Below are 25,871 nucleotides of genomic sequence, written 5' to 3' on the forward strand. Positions count from 1 at the left end.
CCCTGGAAGCAATGGATGCCTCCTCTCCTCACTGTTTCTCACCTGGCTGCTCCAGAAACCCAGCTTTGAGATATGATAACATGCCCTAGACTTTATTGATAGATGAGATGTCAAGATTTCATAGGAAAATAGGAAACTTGAACTGCAAAGGACTGGGTCTAGGAACCTGGCTACAGGCTGCTCCTTAAAAACAGTGTTAATCTGTCCAATCTCTAGTTCCAAGAGTGGGTTATCAATTTATGTATCGGTAAATTCATCACCAGTAACAAAGACGGTTCAATGTGGTGATTTTAATTAACATGGGGTCAGCAGTAAAGCAGTCAAAACACTTGAAATATATTTGAGGTAGAGTGTTGGGTTTCTGAATACTATGTGGCTATCAGGACCCAATTCAGTAATTCAAGAAATAGGATCCCGGCCCATTTGTAATCCTCCCTCCATGCACATCCACACATACCATTACCACCACTACCACCATGACCAGTGAGGGACTAGAAAGAACCAAGCAGAATGTTATGACTCCTGCCAAAGGAGTTAGAACAACACTCTAGTTCCCATGAAAACTGCCATGAATGCTGAAGGAGAAACTGAGGCAGAGGCCTAGTCAGTCCCTTTAACATGGAAATGTTGGGTGAAAAATTCTCAGCATGACAAAGACATCTTCATGACTGTCTGCTAGCCCAGAGTACCTCTCAACACCTTGCACCCCAAACTGAAGAGACAACTTAGATCTCAGCATAACCCACTGCTTGTAATTCTCTGAACACGTGATGAACACATTCCTATGAAATGTTCTCTCCCTTTTGTTTCCCTGCATGTGCTAAGCCTTGCTTAGAAGGCCCTTCCCCCCTCTTCCTCCCTTCCTAATCCCTAGTTATCATTTAACTCCATTAAAACATCGCCTTCTCCAAAAGTCTTCCCTAATTACCCCAGTCTGGTTTGGGGGTTCATTTTGCATACTCTCATCATATCCAGAGCCCATTTCTATCACAGCCCCTACATTGTAGCCCAGCTATCTGCTATATTGATTCTCCTGACTATAAATTCATTAAGACCATTACTTATCAGTCCTTTTACCCATCTTACTGGACACAGTGCCAGGCACTCAGCAATGTGTGGTCAGTGAGTGATTGCATCTCTGGAGGCATAAAACTGCTCAAAGGAAGCCAAGGCTCCCCAAATTTGGGATCATGACCACAAAAATAATTCCAGAGCGCACTGCTGACCATTCTAAGCTTCCAAAAATATTGTCTCCCATCATCAGGACTAGTTAACGAGTGGACAGAGCTAAGCCTACAATTCATAAGGGACTCTCTCTTTGTTCCTTCGGAGGCTACAGAATAGAGGGGACTCACAATATGAGTCCCTGCTGAGCTAAGATAAAATAATGTGATAATGTTTGGCACATGTGCATGTAAATAAAGACATCCTGGATATTATGCCTTAGCTCATAGAAATGGTCTGGCTGTGCAATGGTCTAGCCAAGAGCCACCGGCGGGAGGAGGTAGTATTTTATACATAGAGACCTTCCTTGGGGCCCTGCTCAAGTCTCACCTTATAGGAGACCACCTAATTAGGGTCCCAGACAAAACACAGGGTACCCTATATTTTAGTTTAAGAATGCCCCAAATATTGCACGGGGCATACTTGCACTAAAAAAAAAAAAAAAATTGTTATTGTTTATCTGAAATTCAAATTTAGCTGGGCATCCTGTATTTTCATTTCATGAAGGGGAAAAAAAAAACTTGAAAAACTCATATTATAGGAGTTTTCTGATTAAGTTTAGCCACTCACATCAGCAGTTACTACCTCTACCTCATCATCTCCCCGGTTTAATGAAAAGTTCAAGAAAATTATATATTTTGCATCATGTTCATGGACTGTTTCTGCCAAAACTCTGTGATGTCCATTGAAATGACTGGCCTAGAGAAATGACTGGCCTGGAGCAGAGAAAGCTGAGATTCAGGGAGAGTGGCAGCAGAGAATTCCCAGCCTGATCACCAAGCCAGCCAGCTCCTTAACACACTCTGTCACTTGGATCATGGTTGTTACCAGGCACAATTAAAATAATCATATTCTCATTAAATTAGACTATTTCTCATAATAGCCTAATTTGATCTCCAATAAGGACCGGATCCAGCTGGGCTTTGGAAAGCACAGTGCTGTTGATCTCGGTGGCAGCCTACTTGGCACAAGGAACAGAGAATTATGTTTTCCTGTTCAGCATCACTGCCACCTGTGACATTCCCAATGTTCCCTCTTCATAAAAATTAAACCTCCTGCTCGGGCTGAAAACATTTCTATTGCTAACGGCTGCACACGGACACTGAGGAGGATTTCATAATCCCCGATGTTCCCTTAGTGAGGTTTTCTATGTCTTTCTTTAGATGTATTTTATATAAAATACACATCTTGATATTTTATCACCCTATTAAGGTTAAAGTCATGCAAGCATGACAATTATCATCTTTATGAACCTTTTATCACTATAAATTTTTCAAAAACCTAAATGTTATCTGCAAAAGTCTTTTGAACTTACCCTTAAAAGCCATTTTACTACATTAAAAATAAAACATCAGTTCTGCCATTTAAAATTTGACAGTAGAAATGGAAACATTGCCAGCATCTTTATTTGTATTTCTCCCTTTCACACTCAACTGTGCTAGTTATCATTTTAAATGTTCTTTTGAGAACAACTCAACTCCACCCAACTGGAGGTCCAGGCTCTAACATATGTCCAGGTGCATCAAGCCTTGTTTCAAAATCATCGTGGGAATACCTAATAAGGGGAAAGAAGTGCAAGTCAAAGGCTATGCTCAAGGAATTCTTCTTTCTAAAGTATACCTAATGCTCATTTGATTTTGTTGAGATACCCTTTCTTCAGATAAAAAAGTGAATTTCAATGTGGTCTATCTGCCCCTAAGTTCAGGTGCTGCCCTTTGCATAACCTCACCGTGCCTCCAGGTTTTTCCCAGGTTACCTTCCTTCTGTTTCAGGGCCATTGGAAATGGGAATTTGCCAGGGACATTTGGATAGGATTCAGCAATGTCTGGGCACCAGTAAGTGCCACTTCTGCAGTTCAACTCAGGATGACCTAACAAGCACTGGGCTGTGGAATATCACCCCCTGGCCTTTCCCACCAGGGAGTGAGGGCTGAAGCGACTGTGACTCCTCAGAGTTACATACTCAAATGGCAACATCGTTGGCCTGTGGATGGTACCTCAACTCCCACACAACTACCTGAGGTTCATGGTAAATGGACCGTTTTTCAAGCTGAAACTGAATCCTCTCCATGGGGTCTACCTAGATCTTGTCTCCTAATCTCAGTCCCAAACACCTCCTCCACGTGCATACACTATCCCCTCCCAGATCAAAATGGTCTTGGGTCTTGTTTTCAACCTTGGCTGCACAAGAAAAATCCAGGGAGTTCTTCTTTGTTTAGTTTTTGTTTTGTTTTTGTTTTTGTTTTGTTTTTTTGTTCTTTTTTGGGGGGGTTGTTTTGTATTGTTTTTGAGTTCGAATCCCCAGTGACCACCCTGAGAGATTCTGACTCAATTGGCCTGGGGTGGGGCCTAGCAAGAGGCATTTAATAGCTCCCCCAGATGATTCTATTGTTCAGCCGGGGTTTAATACACTGGTTTTTTTCACTTTCACATCTATTTTCTGGCATAAACAATAGACCAAACTTTCTTCAGGGTCTTCCTTTGGCATCTCAAGATGTTTTCTTAGCTTTTGCAGAACTTGGCTCTTGAAAATAGAAAGCTTTGATTTTCAAAACTACTGTTTCTCATATGGACGTCGAGGGCCTGTTTTGAAAGTCACCAACAGAACAATGACTGTTTCTTTGTCTCTGCCTTTCTCTTATCACAATTTTAATTCTCCTGAAGGAGGATAGTTTGATCAGGAAACAGTCTTATACTATGAGAAACAGTAAAGAAAAACTCAAAGATGGTATTTCTATATATGATCACCTCATATTCTGTCCTTTACTTAATTTCCATTTCCCTTTAGCACCCTTCTCTTAAAGAAAGATTCCCTTATTGATATTCCTCCCAGCAGTCATTATAAGGTGAGGAGGGCACCAGTGATTCTCTCCAAAGGGCAGGCGAAACAACCATAGCCATGGAATTATTTAGGAACCTCAAGGCTCTCAGCTTCAGCCTCTTACTACAGGATCCCTGAGAAAGAAAATGGAGACATTTATCCTAGCATATAGGGAGCTAACCCATAGTAGATCTTATTTATGTATGCAGTGGCCCATGGTGAGCACAGTTACTAAAGGGAGCCTGTTCCACGTATGGATCTACCCAAAGATCCTGCAGATTTGGGCTTCAAAAATCAGACCACTTCCACTGGAATATGCAACTTGAACAACTCTGTGTCAACTTGCTACCGAAAATGTCTTCCTATGACATGCCCAAAGAATGGGTGTGCCCTTTCCAAGGGACATACAGCTCCAAGAGAGGAAAGGGAAAATCTGTTCTCCACTCACTCACTGTTGCTGTCCTTGTTGCTCTGTGATGTCACAGTGGAGAGGAGGTGGTGCAGAAACCTGTTGCAGGGGCAGCTTTCACAGGCATGGCAGTGTCCTCAGGGCACAGGAGGAGGAAGCTGCCCCCACAAATGTTACAATCAGCTAGTAACCATGCCTTAGAACACTGTGCAACAGGTATGGGTCTGGCCACCATCATGTGCTATAAAAACAGGTGTTTGGAGTTTTCTCCTCCATATAGCTACTGCCCCCTCAGTTATGGGGGGTTTGTCAATGTCACAGACAGGTAGACTCTCAACTGAGACACACCAGAAGTCATTCTCTCAGGATATACCCACAGACCTAGATACCAAGTGGAAAAGGGTTTTGAGCTTCAGTCACATCCATGCCCACACCAGCCTCCCACAACCTCAGGGAGAGAGCAATGTTTATCCTTGGGACCAAAGAGCCAGTCACGATTTCTCTCTGAACTGTCTTGTAGGGCTGGGCCCATGTCATGCTCTTTTGATATCAAGGCTGAAACACGGAAGTTCTTTCTTCCACAATTGGTGCCCAACAAGCAAAAAATAAGAACCCTGGAGGTTCAGTGATAGTATTTACTACACATCTGCCTCCACTCCAAATCCACACCTGGCAATGTTTCCAACCACAGGTAGCAGATTTCAAAGGAGCTTCCCCCTTCCTCCATCAGTGCCAATTTGGCCACAGAATGACAAAAATTATAACACCATTATTTTGTTTCCAGACAATCATACAATAGTCTGAAGTTGACAATTTTCCCAAGACTCAGACCAGTAAGTCTTACCGATTGTTACCTTATTTACATGACACAAGATAGAAGCAGATGGAAAATACTGATTTAGCCCTGGCTGGCTTGGCTCAATGGATGGAGAGTTGCTCAGCCTGAGAACAGAAGGGTCCTGGGTTTAATTCCCAGTCAGGACACATGCCCAGGTTGTGGGCTCGATCCCAAGTGTGGGGTATGCAGGAGGCAGCCAATCACTGATTCTCTCTCATCATTGATGTTTCCATCTCTTTCTCTCTCCTTTCCTCTCTGAAATCAATAAAACTATATTTTTAAAAAAAGAAAAATACTGATTTAGGTCATCACCATTATAGTATCGATGAGGAAACTGAAAAGCCTAAGGATTCTGTAAACATGAGTGCAAATTCACTTGACTAAACCAGTCATTTCTCATCCGAAAATATAACTGCCTGAGTGTGAGAAAACTCCCCTTCAGTTGCATATTTCCTTGATGTGTAATAAATACATTTGTGCCCATGAAATACCTTACTGCTACAAGATCAAACTGCACTGGGGTGCACTGAAAATTTTACACAAACTCGAAGTATGATTAACAAGTAGTCTTTGCACCATTAACCGCCATACACTGGCCAGACAATCCACTAAGTGTATTTTCTTTCTTCCTCTCTTTTTTTCTTTCTTTCTTCCTTCCTTTCTTGTTTTGTTTTGTTTTGTTTTGTTTTGTTTTGTTTTGTTTTGTTTTGTTTTGTTTTGTTTTGTTTTGTTTTGTTTTGTTTTGTTTTGTTTTGTTTTGTTTTGTTTTTGCCCTCCTCTAGGTCAATGGGAAAGTTTAAGCCTTAATTCAAATTACCCGTTACTTTGGACATACATGCCTCTACTTCATATTATTTCGATGTAGCCTATTTAATTGTAAATTACGGGTCCTTTGAAGAGAGCTTTATTGCATTTCCCATTTGCAGTTGTTTACACTTTGCTATCAATATTTCCCCAACAATATGCAATTCAGAGGCTGTTACACTGACACTAATGCTAATGGGTTATATTATACTTCTGTTCCACTACAGTGCACGTTTTTTAAAAAACATAAAGAGCCCATTTTGCAGATGTTCATAAAGCCTCACAGCACAGACTTGCTTATATTCTGCACTGAAAATAAGCTTAGACATCCTCTTTCCCCCAGCCAGCTGTAGCTCGGAAATTTCAAACATATCTAAATTAATTGGGTCCTGAGAATTTCACTACATATGCATGGTCCAAATGAAGGACAGGCATCATCCATGGTCCTGTGGATGCAAATAGCAACATGAAACCAAGCAGCAAATGCAGAAGAGCAGATGTCTCCAGAAAGATCGAGCCCCAAGATTCCCATTACTGCCCTGTCCAGTGGTGTGGTGTCAGTACCAATCAGAAAAAGGGAGATGTGAAGAGCCAAAGCCACGGGGGCAGCACATCTGTCCCAGCAGCATAACTCTGCCCGTGCCCTGGATGGAGCATGGCAGCTTGCTTCTAGATGGGGAAGAATCCTCAGAGAAGGCAACAAGCTTAATCTCCCTGGAGTTCAGCAGGAAGTCTAGAGAACACTACTTATTGATCTCATCCTGCAATAAGGCACTTGTATTTCATCACCAGTAAGTAACCCTGGTGAGTCTTTTCAGGGACTCAAGGCAGCTAAGATCAGAACATGTTTTTCCCTGGTCCTTTTATTTAAAAATAACTTGTAGGCTAAACACACACACAAACACACACACTCACACACACACACACACACACACTATAGAAAAAAACATGGGAGCAGGATATCGCAGTAGCCGAGTAAAAGACTAGCAAGTCTGCCTACCACTGCTGAGCTTTGTCCCGGGTATTGATTGAATGTGAGACCCAAGGCAAGCTTCATCTGGCCCTGCCTCCATGTCTCCAATGGAAAGAGCAGGCTGAGAAAGCTGCCAAGGTACCTACTGGGGGTTCGGCGGAACTCATCAAGAACGGAAATGTGCTTCAAACGAGATGATTGTGCTGAAATGCTTGGAAATAACATGACGAATTAATAATAAAGAGAAGAGAATTGGCGATGCTGAAGAGGCTATGGAGACTTGGTCATTTGGACTACGCCTCTGGAAAATGACACTTCACTGCCAATTTTGAGTGACTGAGCTAGAGTCCAAAAGCCCACAAGCACTAGGCTTATTGCCCACTTTTTATCTGCTTATATGTTGGAGCTCGGTGCATTTTCGCATTCACACTCTCACCCTCTTCTTTCTTCTTTTCACAGTGCTTTACATGTTGTGGTGACTCATTTTGAAGCTCACACAGATATCCAAAACAAAGCAAGCATAAAGAAAGAGTCTAGCGTCAATGGCTTAGCACCATTTTGCTGGCTTGAAATAATTAAAGGAGTATCACAATAACTATGAGTCATTGCTTCCATCATTTGTTTACCTGGAAGTATGAAAGTGACAGAACCAAACCGGCCCGCTGAAATCTATCTCCCACTCCCTTCCCTTCCCTTCCCTTCACCCACCCCACCCCCCAAACTTTCCTGCTTTGAAAATAGCTACATTTTGAATCATAGGAAGATAGGGAGCCAGATAAAGCTAACATACAGCATAGAAGAGCACCAAGAATATATTAAGATTGTTTTCTTCGTCTTCTTTTTCTAGGGCCCTAAATAAGAGTAGATCCAGGTTCTGTGAAGCCTATAGATTATATAGTTTGGCTGCCCTCTTTGAGAATGAAAGTGCACAAATTTAAAATATATATATATATATATATATATATATATATATATATATATATATATATATATATCTCCAGGTCAACACATTGCTAGGGCCCTCCCAGGAACTTGGAAGAGACCCATATGGGAGGAATCCTGAAGCTTAAAATGAACCTGCCTCTAGATTTTTCCATGTCTCTCACTCTTCTTCACACAGCCTTTAGCTTACTTCCCAAGACCCTCTCCCATTTCCCCCCCCATGATCCTCTTCTTCCACTACATGTCTTCCAGGCAAAGGTGGGTTCTAAAGTATGTCAGCACGTCCACCCTATTTGTAGATGAAACCTAATAGGGAGCATCCCCCTTTTTGGAAACTTCCAAAAAAAATAACCTTAAGGGGCAAAAAAGACCAAGGACAATATAATTATGTCCTTGATTTGAATTTTAAAATTATGCTGAATTTATGATCAAATCCCAGAGGGAAGAAAGTCAGAAATCACCCTGTGCCAGTGACAACTAAAGCAGCCTGTCAGCGTCATCACAAGCTATTCACGTGTATTCCTTTCCCCCCAAAAAAATATTTTTTTAACCAAAGACCTCACAAATTCTAATTTTAATTAGAACAGGAGTGAATTAACAACATTCTCTGACAGCACAAACAAGAGTCTAGAGAAGCCAGTTTAGTCCCCTGCAGTCATCAACATCACCTATCTCCGGAGCTTGCTATCTCTCTGCATATACAACAGCCACCCCGGGAAAAGCTGAGGAGGTGGTGAAAGGAGATGCAGCTGTTGTCAAAAAAAAGGGGGGGGGGTGAGTGCAGTAGCTTTTGCAGTCCCAGCCGTGAACCTAGCCCAGGACCAACCAGGACAGTAAATCCCTTAAATACTCCATAGAGAACCCAGCACACTCATCATAGCATAGGTCAGATGAAGGGCAGCCTTTTGGATGCAGCCAGAGACACCCAGTGGCCCAGCTTTGGGCCTCTGAATTGGCATCCATGCCACAAGTTTAGCATCAAGGCTATGACGGCAGTACAGTTCTAGTCCACCTCGAAATGCAGCCACCAGGTGGAAAAATACTCTAAGAGATTGGAAAGCTGTTGGAGTGCTTAATGTTCTAGCCCAGGCATCCTATAATAGGACTTCTCCTGAGATAAGAGATCAACATCCCCAGCACCCCTCCCTCTCACCCAGGCCTGCTCTTCTTGTGATCTCTCCCCCTCTTACTCCCTCTCCTCCGTCTCTTACTCCCCATATCCTAATTGTTGTCAAGCCCTGTCAATTTCATCTCTGAACTACCCTTTGAGTACATCTCCTTCCTTTTTATTTTCACGGCTACTGCTTTCATTGGGACTCGTATTAATTTTTCTCTGGACTGTGGCATTAGCCTCCTACCAGTTTCCCAATTTTCAGACTCATATTTCTCTCATTTGTCTTCAGGTCATCTAAACTCTTTTCTAAACTCAGAGCTATGGGCTTTGCTCGATGTGTACATTTACAAAAACGTTCAGTGGCTCCCCACTGCTTAAAAATAAAAATCTGCTGTCATGGCTGCAAGCTACCTCCGCAGACTCACTTTATACACTCTCTGCCATGCCCTCTGATTTGTCTGCATGAGCCACGTTCTGTTTTCTCTCTTCTTTTCAGCTCCATGCCTTTGCTGTCTCTGCTTGCGAACCTCTCCTCATCATCAAGATCCAGGTTAAGACAGCTTTTCTATGAGACTTCATCTAACCCACCGCCCTCCTAGCCAAATTTAAATGCCCTTCCTCTGGCTTCTCTTGTAGTATTTATCAGTCTACCTTATGAGAAAATTATCTATGTTCACATCCACTTGTTGGGGACAGGGTCTATTCATCTCTGTCTCCCGCACCCCGCACAGAGTTGGCATAAGAACGCGCTCCATAAATACTCACTGAAATAATCTCCCCAAACACCAAGGATGGATGTGAAGGGCATGTTTAGAGCGGAGGATTGTGCTCATTTTTGGCAACACTGCTTTTGGAGTGTTGGAGCGTGGGTACCAGGGTGTTGGGAGGAGCTCGGGGTCACTCATATCAAAGGAACGTCATTAATCAGAAAAGGTTTGGGGACAGGAAACAGGAACTCCTTCTATCTTGAGCTTATGCTCCTTTTATTTTATTTTTGCCTTTTTATTGAATTGTCCTTTTTATTTTTTTAATCCTATACCCAAAAGTGTCCGACCTGACTTTTTGGTCTGGTTTGTGTTGAGCACAAACTTCTCCCGAAGCAATGCTCCCCCCTGAAAGACTAGGAATGCCAGTGTCTCTCAAACCCCCTTTTTGGCATGAAACCCCAGCTCCTTCCTTCGGGTCTATTAACTGCCAGGAGCACTGCAGCCAGCCAGCCAGCCTCCCCAGTCTCCGGCAGGCAACCCAGCGGGCTCGCCACGTTCCCTGCTTCAGTGAAACAGCCCAACTTAGCTGCGGGCTAAAACCTCTAAAAGTTACAGCTGGGTACTTTCCCAGGGATAATTCTTATTGCTCAAATAGCCTTCCCGAGACACTCCTATTCCATTGTTACATCGATGCAAGGTAAAAATAGAAGGATCTGAATTCTTTTTAAGAAATTAGTCACTGCCGATAAACTCTTCTGCGGATTGTACTTTTGTTCCCTATCCTTCATTACTCAGTTCCTGGTGAGAGGATTATCCATTTCAGACCACTGCATCCTGTGATTTCCCAGGCATCCCTGTAGGTGGAGAATGTTTCCGTGCCTTCTTTTGGCTAATGATATATGAGCACATGTGCCACATGCCAGTTCAGAGCAGAAGCAGGAAGTGCCAGTATATATCTCCACCCCGTCTCTCGTTTTTAGCCTGCACCGTAAAAAAAGACATGTCCCCGAGTGGGGCTGCTCCCTGCACTGCGATCCGAGAAGGATGAGCACATGTGGAACAGAGCCTGCCAATCCCAGAAGAGCTGTCACCTACCAGCAGCCAATGTATAACTGGTAGTTGGGGGTCACTGATAACTGTAGTGTAGTCGATAGATACGACAGATAAAAAAAATTTAATGCAAATATATCAAAATGAAAATACTTTCTCTATTAAAGCTTATATGAATCAATAAGAGAAAAAAAACATCAAATTCCCAAAAAATAAATGGGTAAAGGAGTTAGATAACTTGGAAGAGAGGAAATCAATTAAATTAAACAGATGGTAAAATATTAAGCTTTGCTGTTAATTTAAAGTTTAAAATGAAACTAACTATGATCTTTTTGTAAACTTAAAATATATATATATAAATAATACAAGGGATACAGAAAGAGACATCATAAGACACTGCACTTTTGGGAAAACAAATTGGCAATATGTACAAAAAGCCCTAAATTCTTATTTTTGTCACATGATTTTTAAAAATGGCATTTCCAATTTATAAGTTCACTAGGAGTATAGAAAGGTTCTGGTTTCACTTTTTGTTCACCAGCAATCAATATTACCTACCTTTTTCATTTTTGTTCAGTGATACCGTTTGTAGTCACATGTTAATTTACATATTTCTAATTAGTAATGAGGTTGAGAATCTTTCATATACTTATTATTCATATCTTTGGCCCATTTTTCGATTGCATTTCTTAAGCTTATCTTATTAGTTTACAAATATTTTCCCCCAGCCTGTACCCAATTTTAACCTTGTAGTGTTCTTAAATGGACAGAAATCCTTTAGTTAATGTAGAAAAATCCACTAATATTACCCCCTAGTGGTTTTATTTATTTGGTCTCATCTTACAAATCCTTCCACATCTCAATGCCACAAAAATATGCTCCAGCATTTTCTTCTGTTAGGTTTTTCATTTGTTTGAAGAATTTATTCTAAATTGTCTATCCTTTCCCCTCTTATACTCTAGCATTTACCAATTGGTCTATTGGTTGGGCTCCATGCCAGTACCATACTGTTGCTTTAACTGTAGCTTTGCATTATGTCATAATATCTAGTAAGGCAACCCTGCATATCTGTTCTTCTTTTTCAATATTATTTTAACATTGAATTCATAGAGTAATAACATAAAGAAAAACTTAAATCTTTAAAATGACTTGTTCCAACTATGAGTATAATGTATCTTTCCACTTATTATTTTATGTTCCTTAATAGAAAATTTTTATATTTCTCTACTAGAATATTGTGAACAATTTATTACGTGATTTACTAAGTGCTTTATAGTTTTCGTTCTATTGAAAATGGTATCTATTACATTTTTAATTGTTCTTTACTGGTATAGAGAAATACTAATAAATTTTACATCCAGCAATCTTACTGAATCCTGTTGGGTTCCCTATGAAGTAATTATTTTATCTGCCTATTCAAATAAAAAGTCTTGTTTCCTTTTTCTTTGTTTATTACAGCATCCAGAACCTGTAGCACTCTGTGAGACAGAAGCAGTCAAAGTGGTCATCCTTGTCTTTTTCCCAACATTAAGAGGAATGTATCCAAAGTTTCTCTGTTAAATGTCTAAGGTCTTGGTAAAGAGCTTTTATCATTTAGAAGTTTCCTCTAATTCCAATTTTCCAAGTATATATCTTAGGGACTTCTGCACAGACACCAAGAGAATACAAGGAGGTTTATCACAATTGTCTGAGTGTTAGGAAAGTGTTGGAGATGATTTAGGAATTCATACTGTAGGAATGGATAAGTAGAGATGGTTGAAAGACATTTAAATAAAAAGAAAAATTCATATATTTACCCGTGTTACCATTTCCAGTGCTCTTTATTTCTTTGTGTATATCCATATTTCCATTGGAATAATTTCCCTTTGGCCTAAAGAACTTGCTTTAACATTTCACTTAGTGTAAATTGGCTGATGATAAATTTTTTTCAACTTTTGTCTTTACATCTTTGTTTTTAAACATTATTTTTTTTTTTTAGTACCTTAAAGATGTTACACTATTTCCAAAGAGAATCTGTTGTCATCCTTATCTTTGTTTCTCTGTATATATGTGAAATTTTTTTCTGGCTGTTCTCAACATTTCCTATGTAAAAACTGGTTTTGAGCAATTTGACTGTGATTTGCTTCCTCTTTCTTTTGTTGAAGTTTTTGCACTTCTTAGATCTGTGGGTTTATAATCTGCATCTAATTTGAAAATTTTTCAGCCATTATTTCTTCAAATATTTCCTCCATTCCCCCTTTAGAGACTCCAGTTTACATGTACATTAGGCTCCTTGAAGTTGTCTCACAGCTGATAATATTTTTTAATTCCTTTTTCTCTATGTTTTCTTGTGGAGAATTTCTAAAGCTTTGCCTCCAAATTCATTAATATTTTCCTCTGTAATATCTCATCTGCTGCTAATCCCACTCAGTGAATTTTTCACCTCCCACATTTTTTAAAAATATGCTTATTGATTTTTAGAGGGGGGCAGGGAGTGAGAGGGCATCAATAGGCTGCCTCCTGCACAGCCCTTACTGGGGATCCAGCCTGCAACCCAGGCATGTCCCCTGACCAGGAATCAAACGAGCAACCTTTCAGTGCAATGCCCAGCCAACTGAGCCACACCAGCCAGGGCATCATCTTACACATCTTAGTTTTAATCCCTAAAACTTGATTTAGTCTTTTTTTTTTTTTTTTACATAGCATCTGTTTGTACTTAACTTTTTGAACATATGATATAGTTTTAATAATTGCTTTGATATCCTTGTCTGAAACCTTTAACACCTGCGTTGGTTCTTGTTCAGTTTCAATTAATGGATTATGGTCATGTTGTCCTGCTTCTTTGGATGCCTGGTAATTTTGGCTGGGTCAGTACACATCCAGTACACAGTATCTTATTGTGTACTGGATGTGTTTGTATTCCCCTAATTGTTGTTGAGTTTTGTTCTGAAATGCAGTTATTTGTAAACACTTTAATTATTTCAGGCCTTGCTTTTAAGATGTATTCGTCAGGACTTTGGCAGTGATTATTCAAGGGCTAATTATTGCCCACTACTGAGGCCAACCCTTGAGTACCCTACCCAAATGTCCTGTGAACTAAGAGGTTTCCTCGACTGGATAGTGGGATTGGACACAATTCTTGGCCCTGTATGAGTGCAAGGTACCGTTTCCTCTAAATCTTTCTGATGGTTCTTTCCCTGGCCTCACTGATGGGGACTCTGCTGAATTGTCAAGGGGTAAAATCTGAAGACACCCAGGGTTCTGTTTCTATGCAGTTTGCTCCCCTCTAGGACTCTGCCATGCAAACTCAAGCCACCTTGGTCTCTGCAGATTCTCAGTTCATCTCTTCAACTCAGGGAGTCTCCCAGGAGCCACCTGGTTTCCCCACCCCTGCATCGTGACCTGGAAATCCAAGGGAGTCAGAAGAATCATTTGTTTCCCATCTCTCAGGGATCACTCTTTGTCATTGTCTGATATCCAGTGCCTTGAAAACCATTTGGCTAAAATATTTTGTCTGGTTCCATTTTCTTAAGGATGTTACTCCATCTTGGCCAGAAATTATCTATATAAAATTTAAAAGCGTAAAAAATACTATATACTTTTCAAGGATACAAATAAATAACTGTATGACTAATGAAAGAAAGGTCATATATTTAATTAGATAGCAGTGGATGTTAGAGCAACAAGAGATATTGGAGATAGTAGATGATGGGAACAGTAAAGCAATTAAATGAGTGAAGTTCTTGCCTAGTGATGATCATTTGCCCTGATCCCAGGAATACGATCATGAGGTCCAATGTTTTCAATGAGTCAAGCATTCAGCTGAAGTAACTAGAAAAATAACATAAACAATTGTAACCAAATATGTGAAAGAAAAATTAAAATGATATAACAATCTGAAAGGAATCTTCCCCACCATAAGGATCAAGAAGAGAGCATAAGGGAAAAACCAAGATGGCGGCATAAGTAAACACCTAAACTGCTGCCTTGCACAACAATTTCAAAACTGCAACTAAAAGACAAAACGGTCATCATCCAAAACCACAGGAAGGCTGGTTGAGTGGAAATTCTATAACTAGAAGGAAAGAGAAAAGCACACTAAGACTCAGAGGAGCTGCAGGAGGCAGAGGTACTGAGGCACACACGCGTGGAGGACTGGCAACTGAGTGCGCGGCCTGCTTTCTCAGGCAGGAGGGAGATAAAAGCTCCTGACTACACTGAACGCCAGTTCCGGGCAAGATTCTGGGGACCCAGACTCATTCAGGGAGAAACTGGACTGTCTGGCAGTGGGCAGAACTCGAGGGCAGCTTTCTCTCAGAGGTGCTTGCAGTGATTACCACGGGACACTGAGACACAGGAACCTATTAGTGCAGGGCTGATGGGAAACCAATGCTGTCTGCTCCATCCTGAGACTCCGCCCCATCCAAGCTGAGCACAGAGGCTTTTGCAAGTCTTGTCTCATAAGGGTGTCTCCAGCACAGAGGTTCTCCCAGCGTAGACACAGCTGATCCTCACAGCCATTTGGCCTGGAGGTCAATTCCTCCCAGTGATACCAACAACAATCAAGGCTTAACTACAACAAGACTGTGCACACAGCCCACAAAGGGGTGCACCAAGAGTGTCCACCTCAGGTAACTGGAGAGGCTGAGCCACTGGGACCTATAGGACACCTAGCACACAAAGCCACTCTATCAACTTAGGGAAGCAGCCAAAATGCTGAGACTAAGAAACAGATCACAAATGAAAGAAATGGGGGAAAGTGAATGACTGGATATAGAGTTCAAAACCATGGTTATAACGTTTTTCAAGAATTTCCTAGAAAAGGCCGATAAATTTAGTGAGACCCTCGAGGATATGAAAAAGAACCAACTAGAAATTCAGCATTCACTGACTTAAATAAAAAATATTATACAGAGATCTAACAGTAAACTAGAGGATCGCAAAAATCAAGTCAAAGATTTGAAATACAAAGAAGCAAAAAACACTCAACCGGAAAAGCAAAAAGAAAAAAGAATCCAAAAATATGAAGATAGTGTAAGGAGCCTCAGGGACAACTTCAAGCGTACCAACATCAGAATTATGGGGGTGCCAGAAGAAGAGAGAGAGCAAGATACTGAAAACCTATTTGAAGAAATAATGACCGAAAACTTCCCCCACCTGGTGAAAGAAATAGACTTACAAGTCCAGGAAGCACAGAGAACCCCAAACAAAAGGAATCCAAAGAGGACCACACCAAAACACATCATAAATAAAATGCCAAGAGCAAAAGACAGAGAATATTAAAAGCAGCAAGAGAAAAACAGTTAATTACCTACAAGGGAGCACCCATATAACTGTCAGCTGATTTCTCAACAGAAACTATGCAGGCCAGACGGGAGTGGCAAGAAATATTCAAAGTGATGAATAGCAAGAACCTACAACCAAGATTACTCTACCCAGCAAAGCTATCATTCAGAATTGAAGGGCAGATAAAGAGCTTCACAGATAAGAAAAAGCTAAAGGAGTTCATCACTGCCAAACCAGTATTATATGAAATGCTGAAAGGTATTCTTTAAGAAGAGGAAGAAGAAGAAAAAGGTAAAGATAAAAATTATGAACAACAAATATATATCTATCAACAAGTGAATCTAAAAATCAAGTGAATAAAAAAATCTGATGAACAGAAAAAAAATCTGGTGAATATAATAGAATCAGGGGCATAAAAAGGGAGTGGACTGACAATTTTCAGGGGGAAAAGGGTGTGGGGGTGCTGGGGGTGCAGGAAGAGACTGGACAAAAATCGTACACCTATGGATGAGGACAGTGGCGGGGGGAGTAAGGGCAGAGGGTGGGGTGGGAACCGGGTGGAGGGGAGCTATGGGGGGAAAAAGAGGAAAAATTGTAATAATCTGAACAATAAAGATTTATTAAATTAAAAAAAAAAGAAGAGAGGATATATAGATGTTTTATCAGACTTTCAAAGGAACAAAGCTCTCCACCCAAAACTATTCCTAGGAATAGAAAAACAGAAGGGAAACTACCTGTTTGTTTTATTATTACAGAGTTACCTTAACAACTATGCTAAAAAAAAAAAAGAGTAGAAAATAAATTATAGGTTTTTTAAAAATAGATTTAAATTTTAAATAAAACATAATAAGTTGAATCTAACAATGTTTTAGGAAGTAATAATATATCATATCTAAGGATTTAATCTTAGAAATACAATGATGATTCAACATCATTGTATCTCAAAAAGTATAAGGAAAGGAAGCTTATGTGTTTTATTGTAATAAATGTATTTAAAAATCTATCCAAAGTAAACAACAGACAATTCAAAAGCTTTATTCAAACAACATTCATAGTGATATTGTATATAACAGTGAAAATTAGAACTAATCTAAATGTTCAACCATAGCTCTGATTAAGTTAATTATGATACAACCACCCAAATGAATATTATAGAATCATATAATGTTTACAAATAATTACACAAAAAATGCTCTGATAGATTCTTTAACACCTTAACATTGTCAGACTTTAAAACTCAGTCCTCACTGAGGTTTACTCTGATCATTCCACTTAATCTTACAACCTACCTCTATCCTCAAACACACTCCTGGCACTCCAAATCTGTCTTATCCAGTTCTATTTTTTCATTTTTATGTAAAACCTATCAACTTCTAACAGACTGAATGATTTATGTGTTTATATTTACTATTTATTAAAATATAATCTCCTGTCTTCTCCCATATCAATATGATCTCAACAAGAAAAAAGTTCTTTGTTTAGTTTACTGATATATCTCAAGTATCTAAAAGTGCCTAGCAAAAGCGAAATAAGCCAGTCAGAGAAAGTTAAATATCACATGATCTCACTCATTTGTGGAATATAATGAACAACATAAACTGATGAACAAAAACAGATCCAGAGACAGAGAAGCATCAATCAGACCATCAAACCTCAGAGGGAAGGTAGGGGAGGGTGGGGGTAAGGGGGGGAGAGATCAACCAAAGGACTTGTATGCATGCATATAAGCATAACCAATGGACACAGACACCAGGGGGTGAGGGCATGAGCAGGGGGGGCGGGCAATGGGGGGATAAGGACCCATATGTAATACCTTAATCAATAAAGAAAAAAAAAGAGATCCTTCCACAGAGAAAAACAAAGGACCACGCTGTGTACTGCCTTGGTATCCATTACTCAGTAATTATTGGCAATAGGTTTCATAATCTCAATCTCATTACAGAACAGGTAACAATAAAGCAGTAAGGTTATTACCATTTACAACAGGTTAACATGAGCACGGTTGAAGGCTGAAGAGCTATTATTACGAGCAATTTTCACTGGCAAACCCAGCCCTAAGTAATTAGATATCAAAGACTATTGTTAGATAAAGAACCTGACATCACTATCAGAAGAGATTTCCAACACTAAAAATGTTCAAGATCTTACCTATGTATAAATTGGATCTGAATTCCACATTGTGGTCTCTCACTGCCATATCTTGTTCTTCTAAAAGGATCATAAACAAGGAAAAGAAAGGCATTCATATGACTGACCCTGAACTAAAATGAAATTAAATTTCTCATTTCTTGTTGTTAAAAAAATAAATAAATATATAAATAAATAAAATAAAAGTGCTAGCTAATTTACATATTTCAAATGAATCAGTGAATGAATTTAATGTTAGGGATATCCAGTGCCTTTTTTATTGTTTGCAAGTGACCTCAAATTCTGTGATTTATGAAAATATATAATTATGTTGAGGCATGAATTTAATTTACAGGCACTATGAATCAAAGGTATATGAGGTGTCTGGCATCTGCATCTCAGTGTGGATTTGTTGTTCTCCGCACAGTTTATGGAGAAAATTACATGCTACACAACAGCATACCACTCAGTGATGAATAGAAACTACTGGTACATGTAACAACATGGATGGGTCTCAAATGCAATAGGCTGAATAAAAGAAGCCAGCCAGGAAAAAAAGGAGTATATTCTGTAGAATGTCTTTCATAGAAAATGCACACAATGCTAGAAAATAGATCAGTGATTGCCTAGGGAGGGATGTTCATAAGGGGACATGATAAAACCTTTTGAGGTGTGGAAATGTTCAATATCTTGATTGTGATGGTATTTTCATGTATATATTTATGTCTGTCATATCTCCTCAAAATCTCTACTTGATGTAGGAGAAATTTATTGTACTAAGTTACACCTAAATAAATTTATGAAAAATAAAGTTAAAAATATATACAAATTATATTAATGAACTTAAAGAAGATTAAATGTTTTGATATGAATCTCATACATTTCAAGGGTATTCAACAACGTTAAATAAAAAACATCAGAAAAAAATCATATATACATCAAGATTATTACTATGTAACCATAAACAAGAAAAAAATTAGAAGAAAATAGGCCAAAATGCTATTAGGCATTCAATGATGCCAACTTACAGTGCTTTAGTTCCTTCTTTTACTTATCTGAATTTTTCAAATTTCCTCTAATGAGAATGTATTTTGCAACAGAAAAACATATTTTAAAATATATTTAATTACTGTTGTGCTCATGCATCATTTCTGACCCATCTTTTGTGTCTCCACAAGATTAATCACCCTGAAATAGGCCTCTCACTTCCCTGCTCAGGAATATACAGTGTTGATAAGTGTGTAGACTTCATTGTTCTCATCACAAACACACACACACACACACACACACACACACACACACACACACAAAAGGTAGTCATGTAGATAATGGAGTGTTAACTAACCTTATTGTGGTAATCATTTTGTACCATAGAAGTGTATCAAATCATTAAGTTGTGCACCTTAAACTTACACATATTATATGTCAATTATATCACAATAAAGCTGGGCAGGGAGGAAGAACCTACTGGTACAGTGGCTTCCCATGGCCCCACATATTAAATCCAGCTCATTCTGGTGTGCACAGTGCTATCATAACTTGTTCCCATTAGGTTTGCTAAGTCTCAACTGTTGAAGTAAACAGAACCATAGATTATTTGTATATTATAAATTAAACTTAATTTTTAAGAATTTTTTAAACCTCAGATACATAAATGTTGGGTTATCTACCAGCCTAACAGTTGCTACCAGGCATTGGAGCTGCATATTTTTCTTTTTTAGATGTGTAATTCAGGACTGCATTGTCTTTAACTAGCTTTCACTTTTTCTTCCCTCAAAGTAACATTCAAGGTGAGAAATAGTTGACAGCTACATTTTAAAAGGTTGTTTATTATATATTTTTAAACAACATTTAGGTTTGAAATTCCTTATAAATAAACGAAAAAAAAGATATGTTTAGCATCAGAAATTTCTACTTACATTTTTTTTAAAACACCTATTTTTAGAGTAGGTGATGCATACCATAGTCTGTAGAGTAATGTGCACATTGGACTCAAATATCCAAAGTTACTTCCTTTCAAATGTCAACATATGATGCTCTAGCTGTTTTGAGTTTGGCTCACAGTGAAAAATCATCTTCTTTAATAAAACAATTAAAATACAAACATTATCATGTGAAACATAACTCTGTTAAAATTACCTTTCATAATAGTTTTTTGAATAGAATATCCTACTGCAGGAAAATAGTTCTTAAAATAAAATATTTTCAGCAAAGAAATTGCTGCTACAGATTTGTTACACTGGTCAGTCTGTTAATCCTGTCTAAAATTTCTGTGTTGAGCAAAATTTCAATGTCATAGCTAATCAATGAATCAATTAAACCAAAAAAAATAAAATAAAGCTCCACCACTTAGGTTTCATTCAGAGGAGTAGAACCACAGGATAAGGAATTGATTGCAGAGATCAAAACCAAAGCAATTGTGTGATTGTAGATATAAAAACCTAAGCAATTGCTGATGGACCTGAAGTCAGTAAAGCCAGTAATACAGAAGAAAGAGGGGAGAGAGCAAAAAACCACCTGGAAGCTGGGAGGACAAAATGAACCTAGCGTGGGCAAAAAGGAACCTTCATTTTCTTACCACCTCCATTCCTGATGGTGTGAGTGACAGGCAGGATATTGGGTATCCTTCACCACAGGGCCCGGATTAGGGTTCAGAGAATCTAAAGAAGGGTGGGGATGCACAGATAACCTGACTTCTGCTCCACACCAACCAGGTAAGCTGGCAGAACATGCAACAGCATCTGGCCCTACACTGACATCTGCCTATTGCTACACTCCCACCTCCCAAATCTCAATCAAATTTCTCTGTGATTAACTCTGACTTTCCCAGAATCACAGCAGACAAAGAATCCTGGGGGACATAGTTCCAGCTTAGTTTGGTTGACAGAGAAGAAGCCACCACAGGAACAAACTCCTTAGCCCATTTTCTCCTCCCTTGCTCTCTCTCTCTCTGTCCTGCACTACTTAGGGGTTTCCAAATTGAATTTATAAGCCATCTTTCCTTCTACCTCTAAGCCATTGCACATACCTTGGCATGCTCTTGAGGTGCCCATAAATATTAAGAGAGGAATGTTTGACAGAGTTTGATACTAGTGTCTAGAACTGATGAAAAACACATTGGAGGTAAAGGTTTTGGAGTTAACCAGCATGGGTGGCATTACCCTCCATGGGCAGAGATGATGAGTCCCCCCAAAAAGACCATGGGTCCAAGTGAAAACTTCAAGAACACTAACACATGGTGCACAGAGGGACAGGAAAGGGGAAATATTTTTGCCATGTAGAATAATCTGGTATGTCCATATTTGGGAGCTCAGTACATTTTAGTGAATGTGTTCTAACATTTGGACCTCATAACACCTCTGTAGGGTAGACAAAAACTATTCCTCACCTTTTGCAGACATGATTCAGTGAAGTTAAGTAGCTGCTGACAACTCTTTGCTATTTTCCCAAGTAATTTTAAGGCTATGGAGCGTTAGAAAAGAACACAATGGGAGAGGAAAGATGAGACCAGCTAACTGAGTTAACTCCCCAGCATACTCTTCTTTTTTCCTTTATCTCCCAAATGATAGTTCAGGAGCCTTTGGCATAAAACCAAGCTTCTCAGAAATCAAAGAAAATCATGCCTGGTCCCTAATTTCCCCAAATGCAGCACCTAGTCTGGTAAATCAGCCACACAAAGACTGAAAGAGCCAGTGGAGATCCTGGTCAAAGAAGCCTAAGGTTAGGCCTTAACAAGTAGCTATCTGACTTGCAATGTAGGCTCCTTGAGGGCAAGGATCTGCTTCAAACCACATGCTGAACACTATAAATGCATAAGGAAAGAGGACCCACATCGTGCAGAAAGTTGGTGCTGGCTTTCAAGGCAATTACTTGCTTATTCCTCCTAAAGCCATGACATCAATTACTATAACGTCCCACCCAGGAAAAGAAGTTCAAGCTCATCATCATCTTTCCTATGGGTCACTCAATTTTCATCAGCAAATATGTATCATGCCAACATCTCTTTCAACTCTTTTGATGGTAAGAAACAAGAGTCCACTTAAGTCACATTAGGAAAGGAACAGTGCGTGATAAAAATGCACACAGATGGACGAGGAAGCTGTAACAATACTTCTCTGTCGCTTTTTCAGGGTCCTTATGATCTCATCAGCAATGCATGTTGTCTCATATTCCTTTCTCTTTACCACCAAGCAGCGTTCTCCTTGGACTCTGTCAAAGCCATCACATGGCTTCAGCTTGCGACAGCCAACTCTTAACTCATGGGCCCATTTCATTTCAGCTGCCTTGGGAGCTGGAAATTTTTTCCGGCGTTTCTAATTCCAAATTCTTAAGAGAAAACCCACCTAATTCAACTCCCCTTTGGAAACAGATCACACATCACTGGCCAGCTTATGTAATGGCTGCCCTTGGATGGTATAGCTACTTCTGAGAACCACATAAGCCCAGGAAGCTGACTTGAAGGGGAGGGAGGGATAAAATAGTTTAAAATAAGGCTTAACAGGCAATAAGGTCTCTGGACCAGGCAGTTACCCATACAATAGGGTGTGAGCAAGGCAGGCCTTGGAAATTTAATCCATTTTGAGAGTTGGTAATAGCTTGCCAAAGAGAAATGGAAGTGATCTCATTATGATGAACTTCCTACATGAAATTCTTCTGACATTAACAATATCAAATTAAGTCCAGTACAGTATCCATGAGATTTTTAAAAATGGGTATCTATGAAAGTGCATTGAAAAGTACTTATTACCACACAAATACTATCATCGGGAATTCAAAGCTTCCATTCATTCATTTCATAGATGGTGCCTACTGTGTGCCAGGCACTGCTCCGTTTACTGGGAAAAATCAGTCATCACTTTTCCAACTCCAATTACCCCAGTGCTGTGAATGTGCGTGTCTTTTTAAAGCAATTAAATGATCTTATTTCTTTTCCAATGAAATCTGAATGGCTAATCAAAGTTACTTATCAGCTCCTACAACCCAAATAGCAGGCATGGCCAGTCCTTGAGTGAGACCTCTAAGGAAAACGCAGCATGCTACAGGAAGTCTATTGCTCATTCAGTGGAGTGGCATACATTGCTCTGTGCCCGGGCTGAACGAATGTCCCTGTACAGCATCAGGAAACCCTGCCGCTGACAACACCATATTTCAAAGATACTTTAAAACCGACTTCACAATCCCCTCCTGGTACCCAGATCATTCATGGCTCAATGGTGTTAGAAGCAGGAATAGGTAGACGCTGAGCAAACCCTTTTGTGTATTTACACATTTCTGCCTTCCAGATTCTTCCTAGACTATTAACATTGAGTTTGAACCTTGGGGGTTTTGTCTTTCTTTTCCTTTTCTTTCTTCTTTTTTTTTTTCTATACCCCTCAAGCTGTGTAGCTTTGCTGGATAATACTGAACAGCTGCAACGTGCTACCCAGTGGGATTGCTGAAATTTTTGGCAATTGCTGAAATGTCTCTGTGTAGACATATATTCACACATGTGGAGAGAGAAAAATTGTTTAAGAACCAGGGGACCCATCGAAATGAGAGATGCCAGCTAAGTGCTAAACATTATTATTTCATCTAAAAGAAGAACGAGACAGAGAAAAATAATTTCTGGTAAAGGCTGAAAATGCCTCAGAAGTATTATGTTATTATTATCACACAAGTTCATCAGGAGCCTCTGAGCTCAGCACACTTGACCAGAATTCCGTTTTCTTTCTGACAGCCTTTCAGCCTACACTAGCATCCTTGCTCCTAATTACTTCAATTAAAAGTGCTTTATAATAAAATGTTGTCATTTCTCTTCCTCAGACCTTAGAACTCTGGAGATCATTGTCAAATTGTTCTTTTATACTCCCAAATGAGACTTTCCTCCCAGTGCCATGAACTGTTTCATCTGCTTTCTACTTATAAGGACTTTAAAAAAATTAGTAGCCTTTCTGAATTACCGAGGGAAGATTTACCTTTTTGTATGTGTGCTTGTTAAATGGAATGAAAACTCAGCAGAAACAGTAACTGCACAGATAAATTCTCCTTTTGCATACAGTTCTTTTATTGCCAGGGACTGTCAAACACAGGGGAACGCCTGTGTCTGGCACAAGTTGTCAGGATGCAGAAATCAGGTCATCAATAGAACCAGTTTCCCCCTCTCTGAGATAGACGACTCCATCGTTTCAATCACATCTGTAACATGAGTTAATGTTCGGCAGCAAGAAAACATTTGTTTTCTCGAAGAGGAACTCCAATAACGGACTGTGTCTCTGATTCCTTGCAGAGGACATCGAGTAAACTGGTAACAGCAAGCAGTGACTGTGAGAAGTTGACGTGGTCAATTACCCTCTGCTAAACTGAAGTCTGTACAATGGATATCACAAACAGAGATTGCTTAGAAGGGGCAGGGAAAGAGACGGACTTGTACTTGCCAATTTAATAGGAGATAGCTCTCATTTGAGCAAATTGGGATTTCACCCTATTTTCCATCATTTCCTCCCATTAAACCAATAACACCAATCATCTGGACGTGTTTACAAAACACCACTTCCTCCTGGAGTTACAGATTGCTATTTCTTTCCTCTTTCCATATCGAAACAATTCTGTTCGGTATAAAATCTCCTTCCCATGGTTCATATAAAATAAATCATTGAAGGACGGCGATGATGGCATTACCCAGAGTCTGGGTATAATTACCTATATCTTAGCAAAAGAATCCAGTGTTATTTAATCTCAGATATTTGATAGTGAATTCTTAAACCTTTTCTCCCAATGTGTTTGTAATCTTGCAGGACTAGAAAGGTATGTTATACAGAAATTAGCGTTTAATAACAAGGAAATTCAGCAGAGACAGAAACACCTAGTAAATCACATCCTCAGATTCTAGTGACTCTCCTATGCTGGACTCTGAGAAGAACTGTGGTGCGACAGAGAAAAAATGGACTTTGCTATCCAGCCTGGTGTGTGCGAATCCGGTGTGTTATGTAACCTCTCGGTGTCTTATCTCCTTCATTTGTCAAGACGGTCTTACCTCACTTGAATGTTGCAGGGATTAATTGCCCACAAGATATAGTGCTCTACAGATAACACAAGAAATATGGCCTCTTTTGGACAAAGTAATCAAATTTTGCATAGACTTATAAAATTATTATATAGGAAAGATGTATTCTCAACATTCTCAATCTCAAATTTCTAAATGATTTTCCCTTCTCTCAGTACTAACCTCATCTGGAATGTGTTACATGGCATCCCACTCTCTCCTATTAATGTTTACCCAACAGACAGGTATTAGGGAGCCGATGTGCTGCCATTCTCAGAAACATTTGCATTTTTATAGAAAGATATCTGAAAGATTATTTGACCCAGAGGGAAAAATTAGAAATGTGCACGTGCAGGGAAAGTGCCTCCAGGCTTTTCCATTACCTGTGACTTCACACCGAAGCCTGTGTAACCTAAGCCAGTTCCCCCTTCCTTCTACCTGAAGCCCGATTTGCATGGAATGGACGTAAGCAGCCACAGGCAATGAGTAATGATTTTTAAGCCAGTCATGCCAACACTATTCCCATTTGCCAGTTGAAGTTCTAAGAGTAGGCATGTGACCCAGTTTTCACCAATGA

The sequence above is a fragment of the Plecotus auritus genome (assembly GCF_963455305.1).
Source record: "Plecotus auritus genome assembly, chromosome: 3".
NCBI classification, from domain to species: domain Eukaryota; kingdom Metazoa; phylum Chordata; class Mammalia; order Chiroptera; family Vespertilionidae; genus Plecotus; species Plecotus auritus.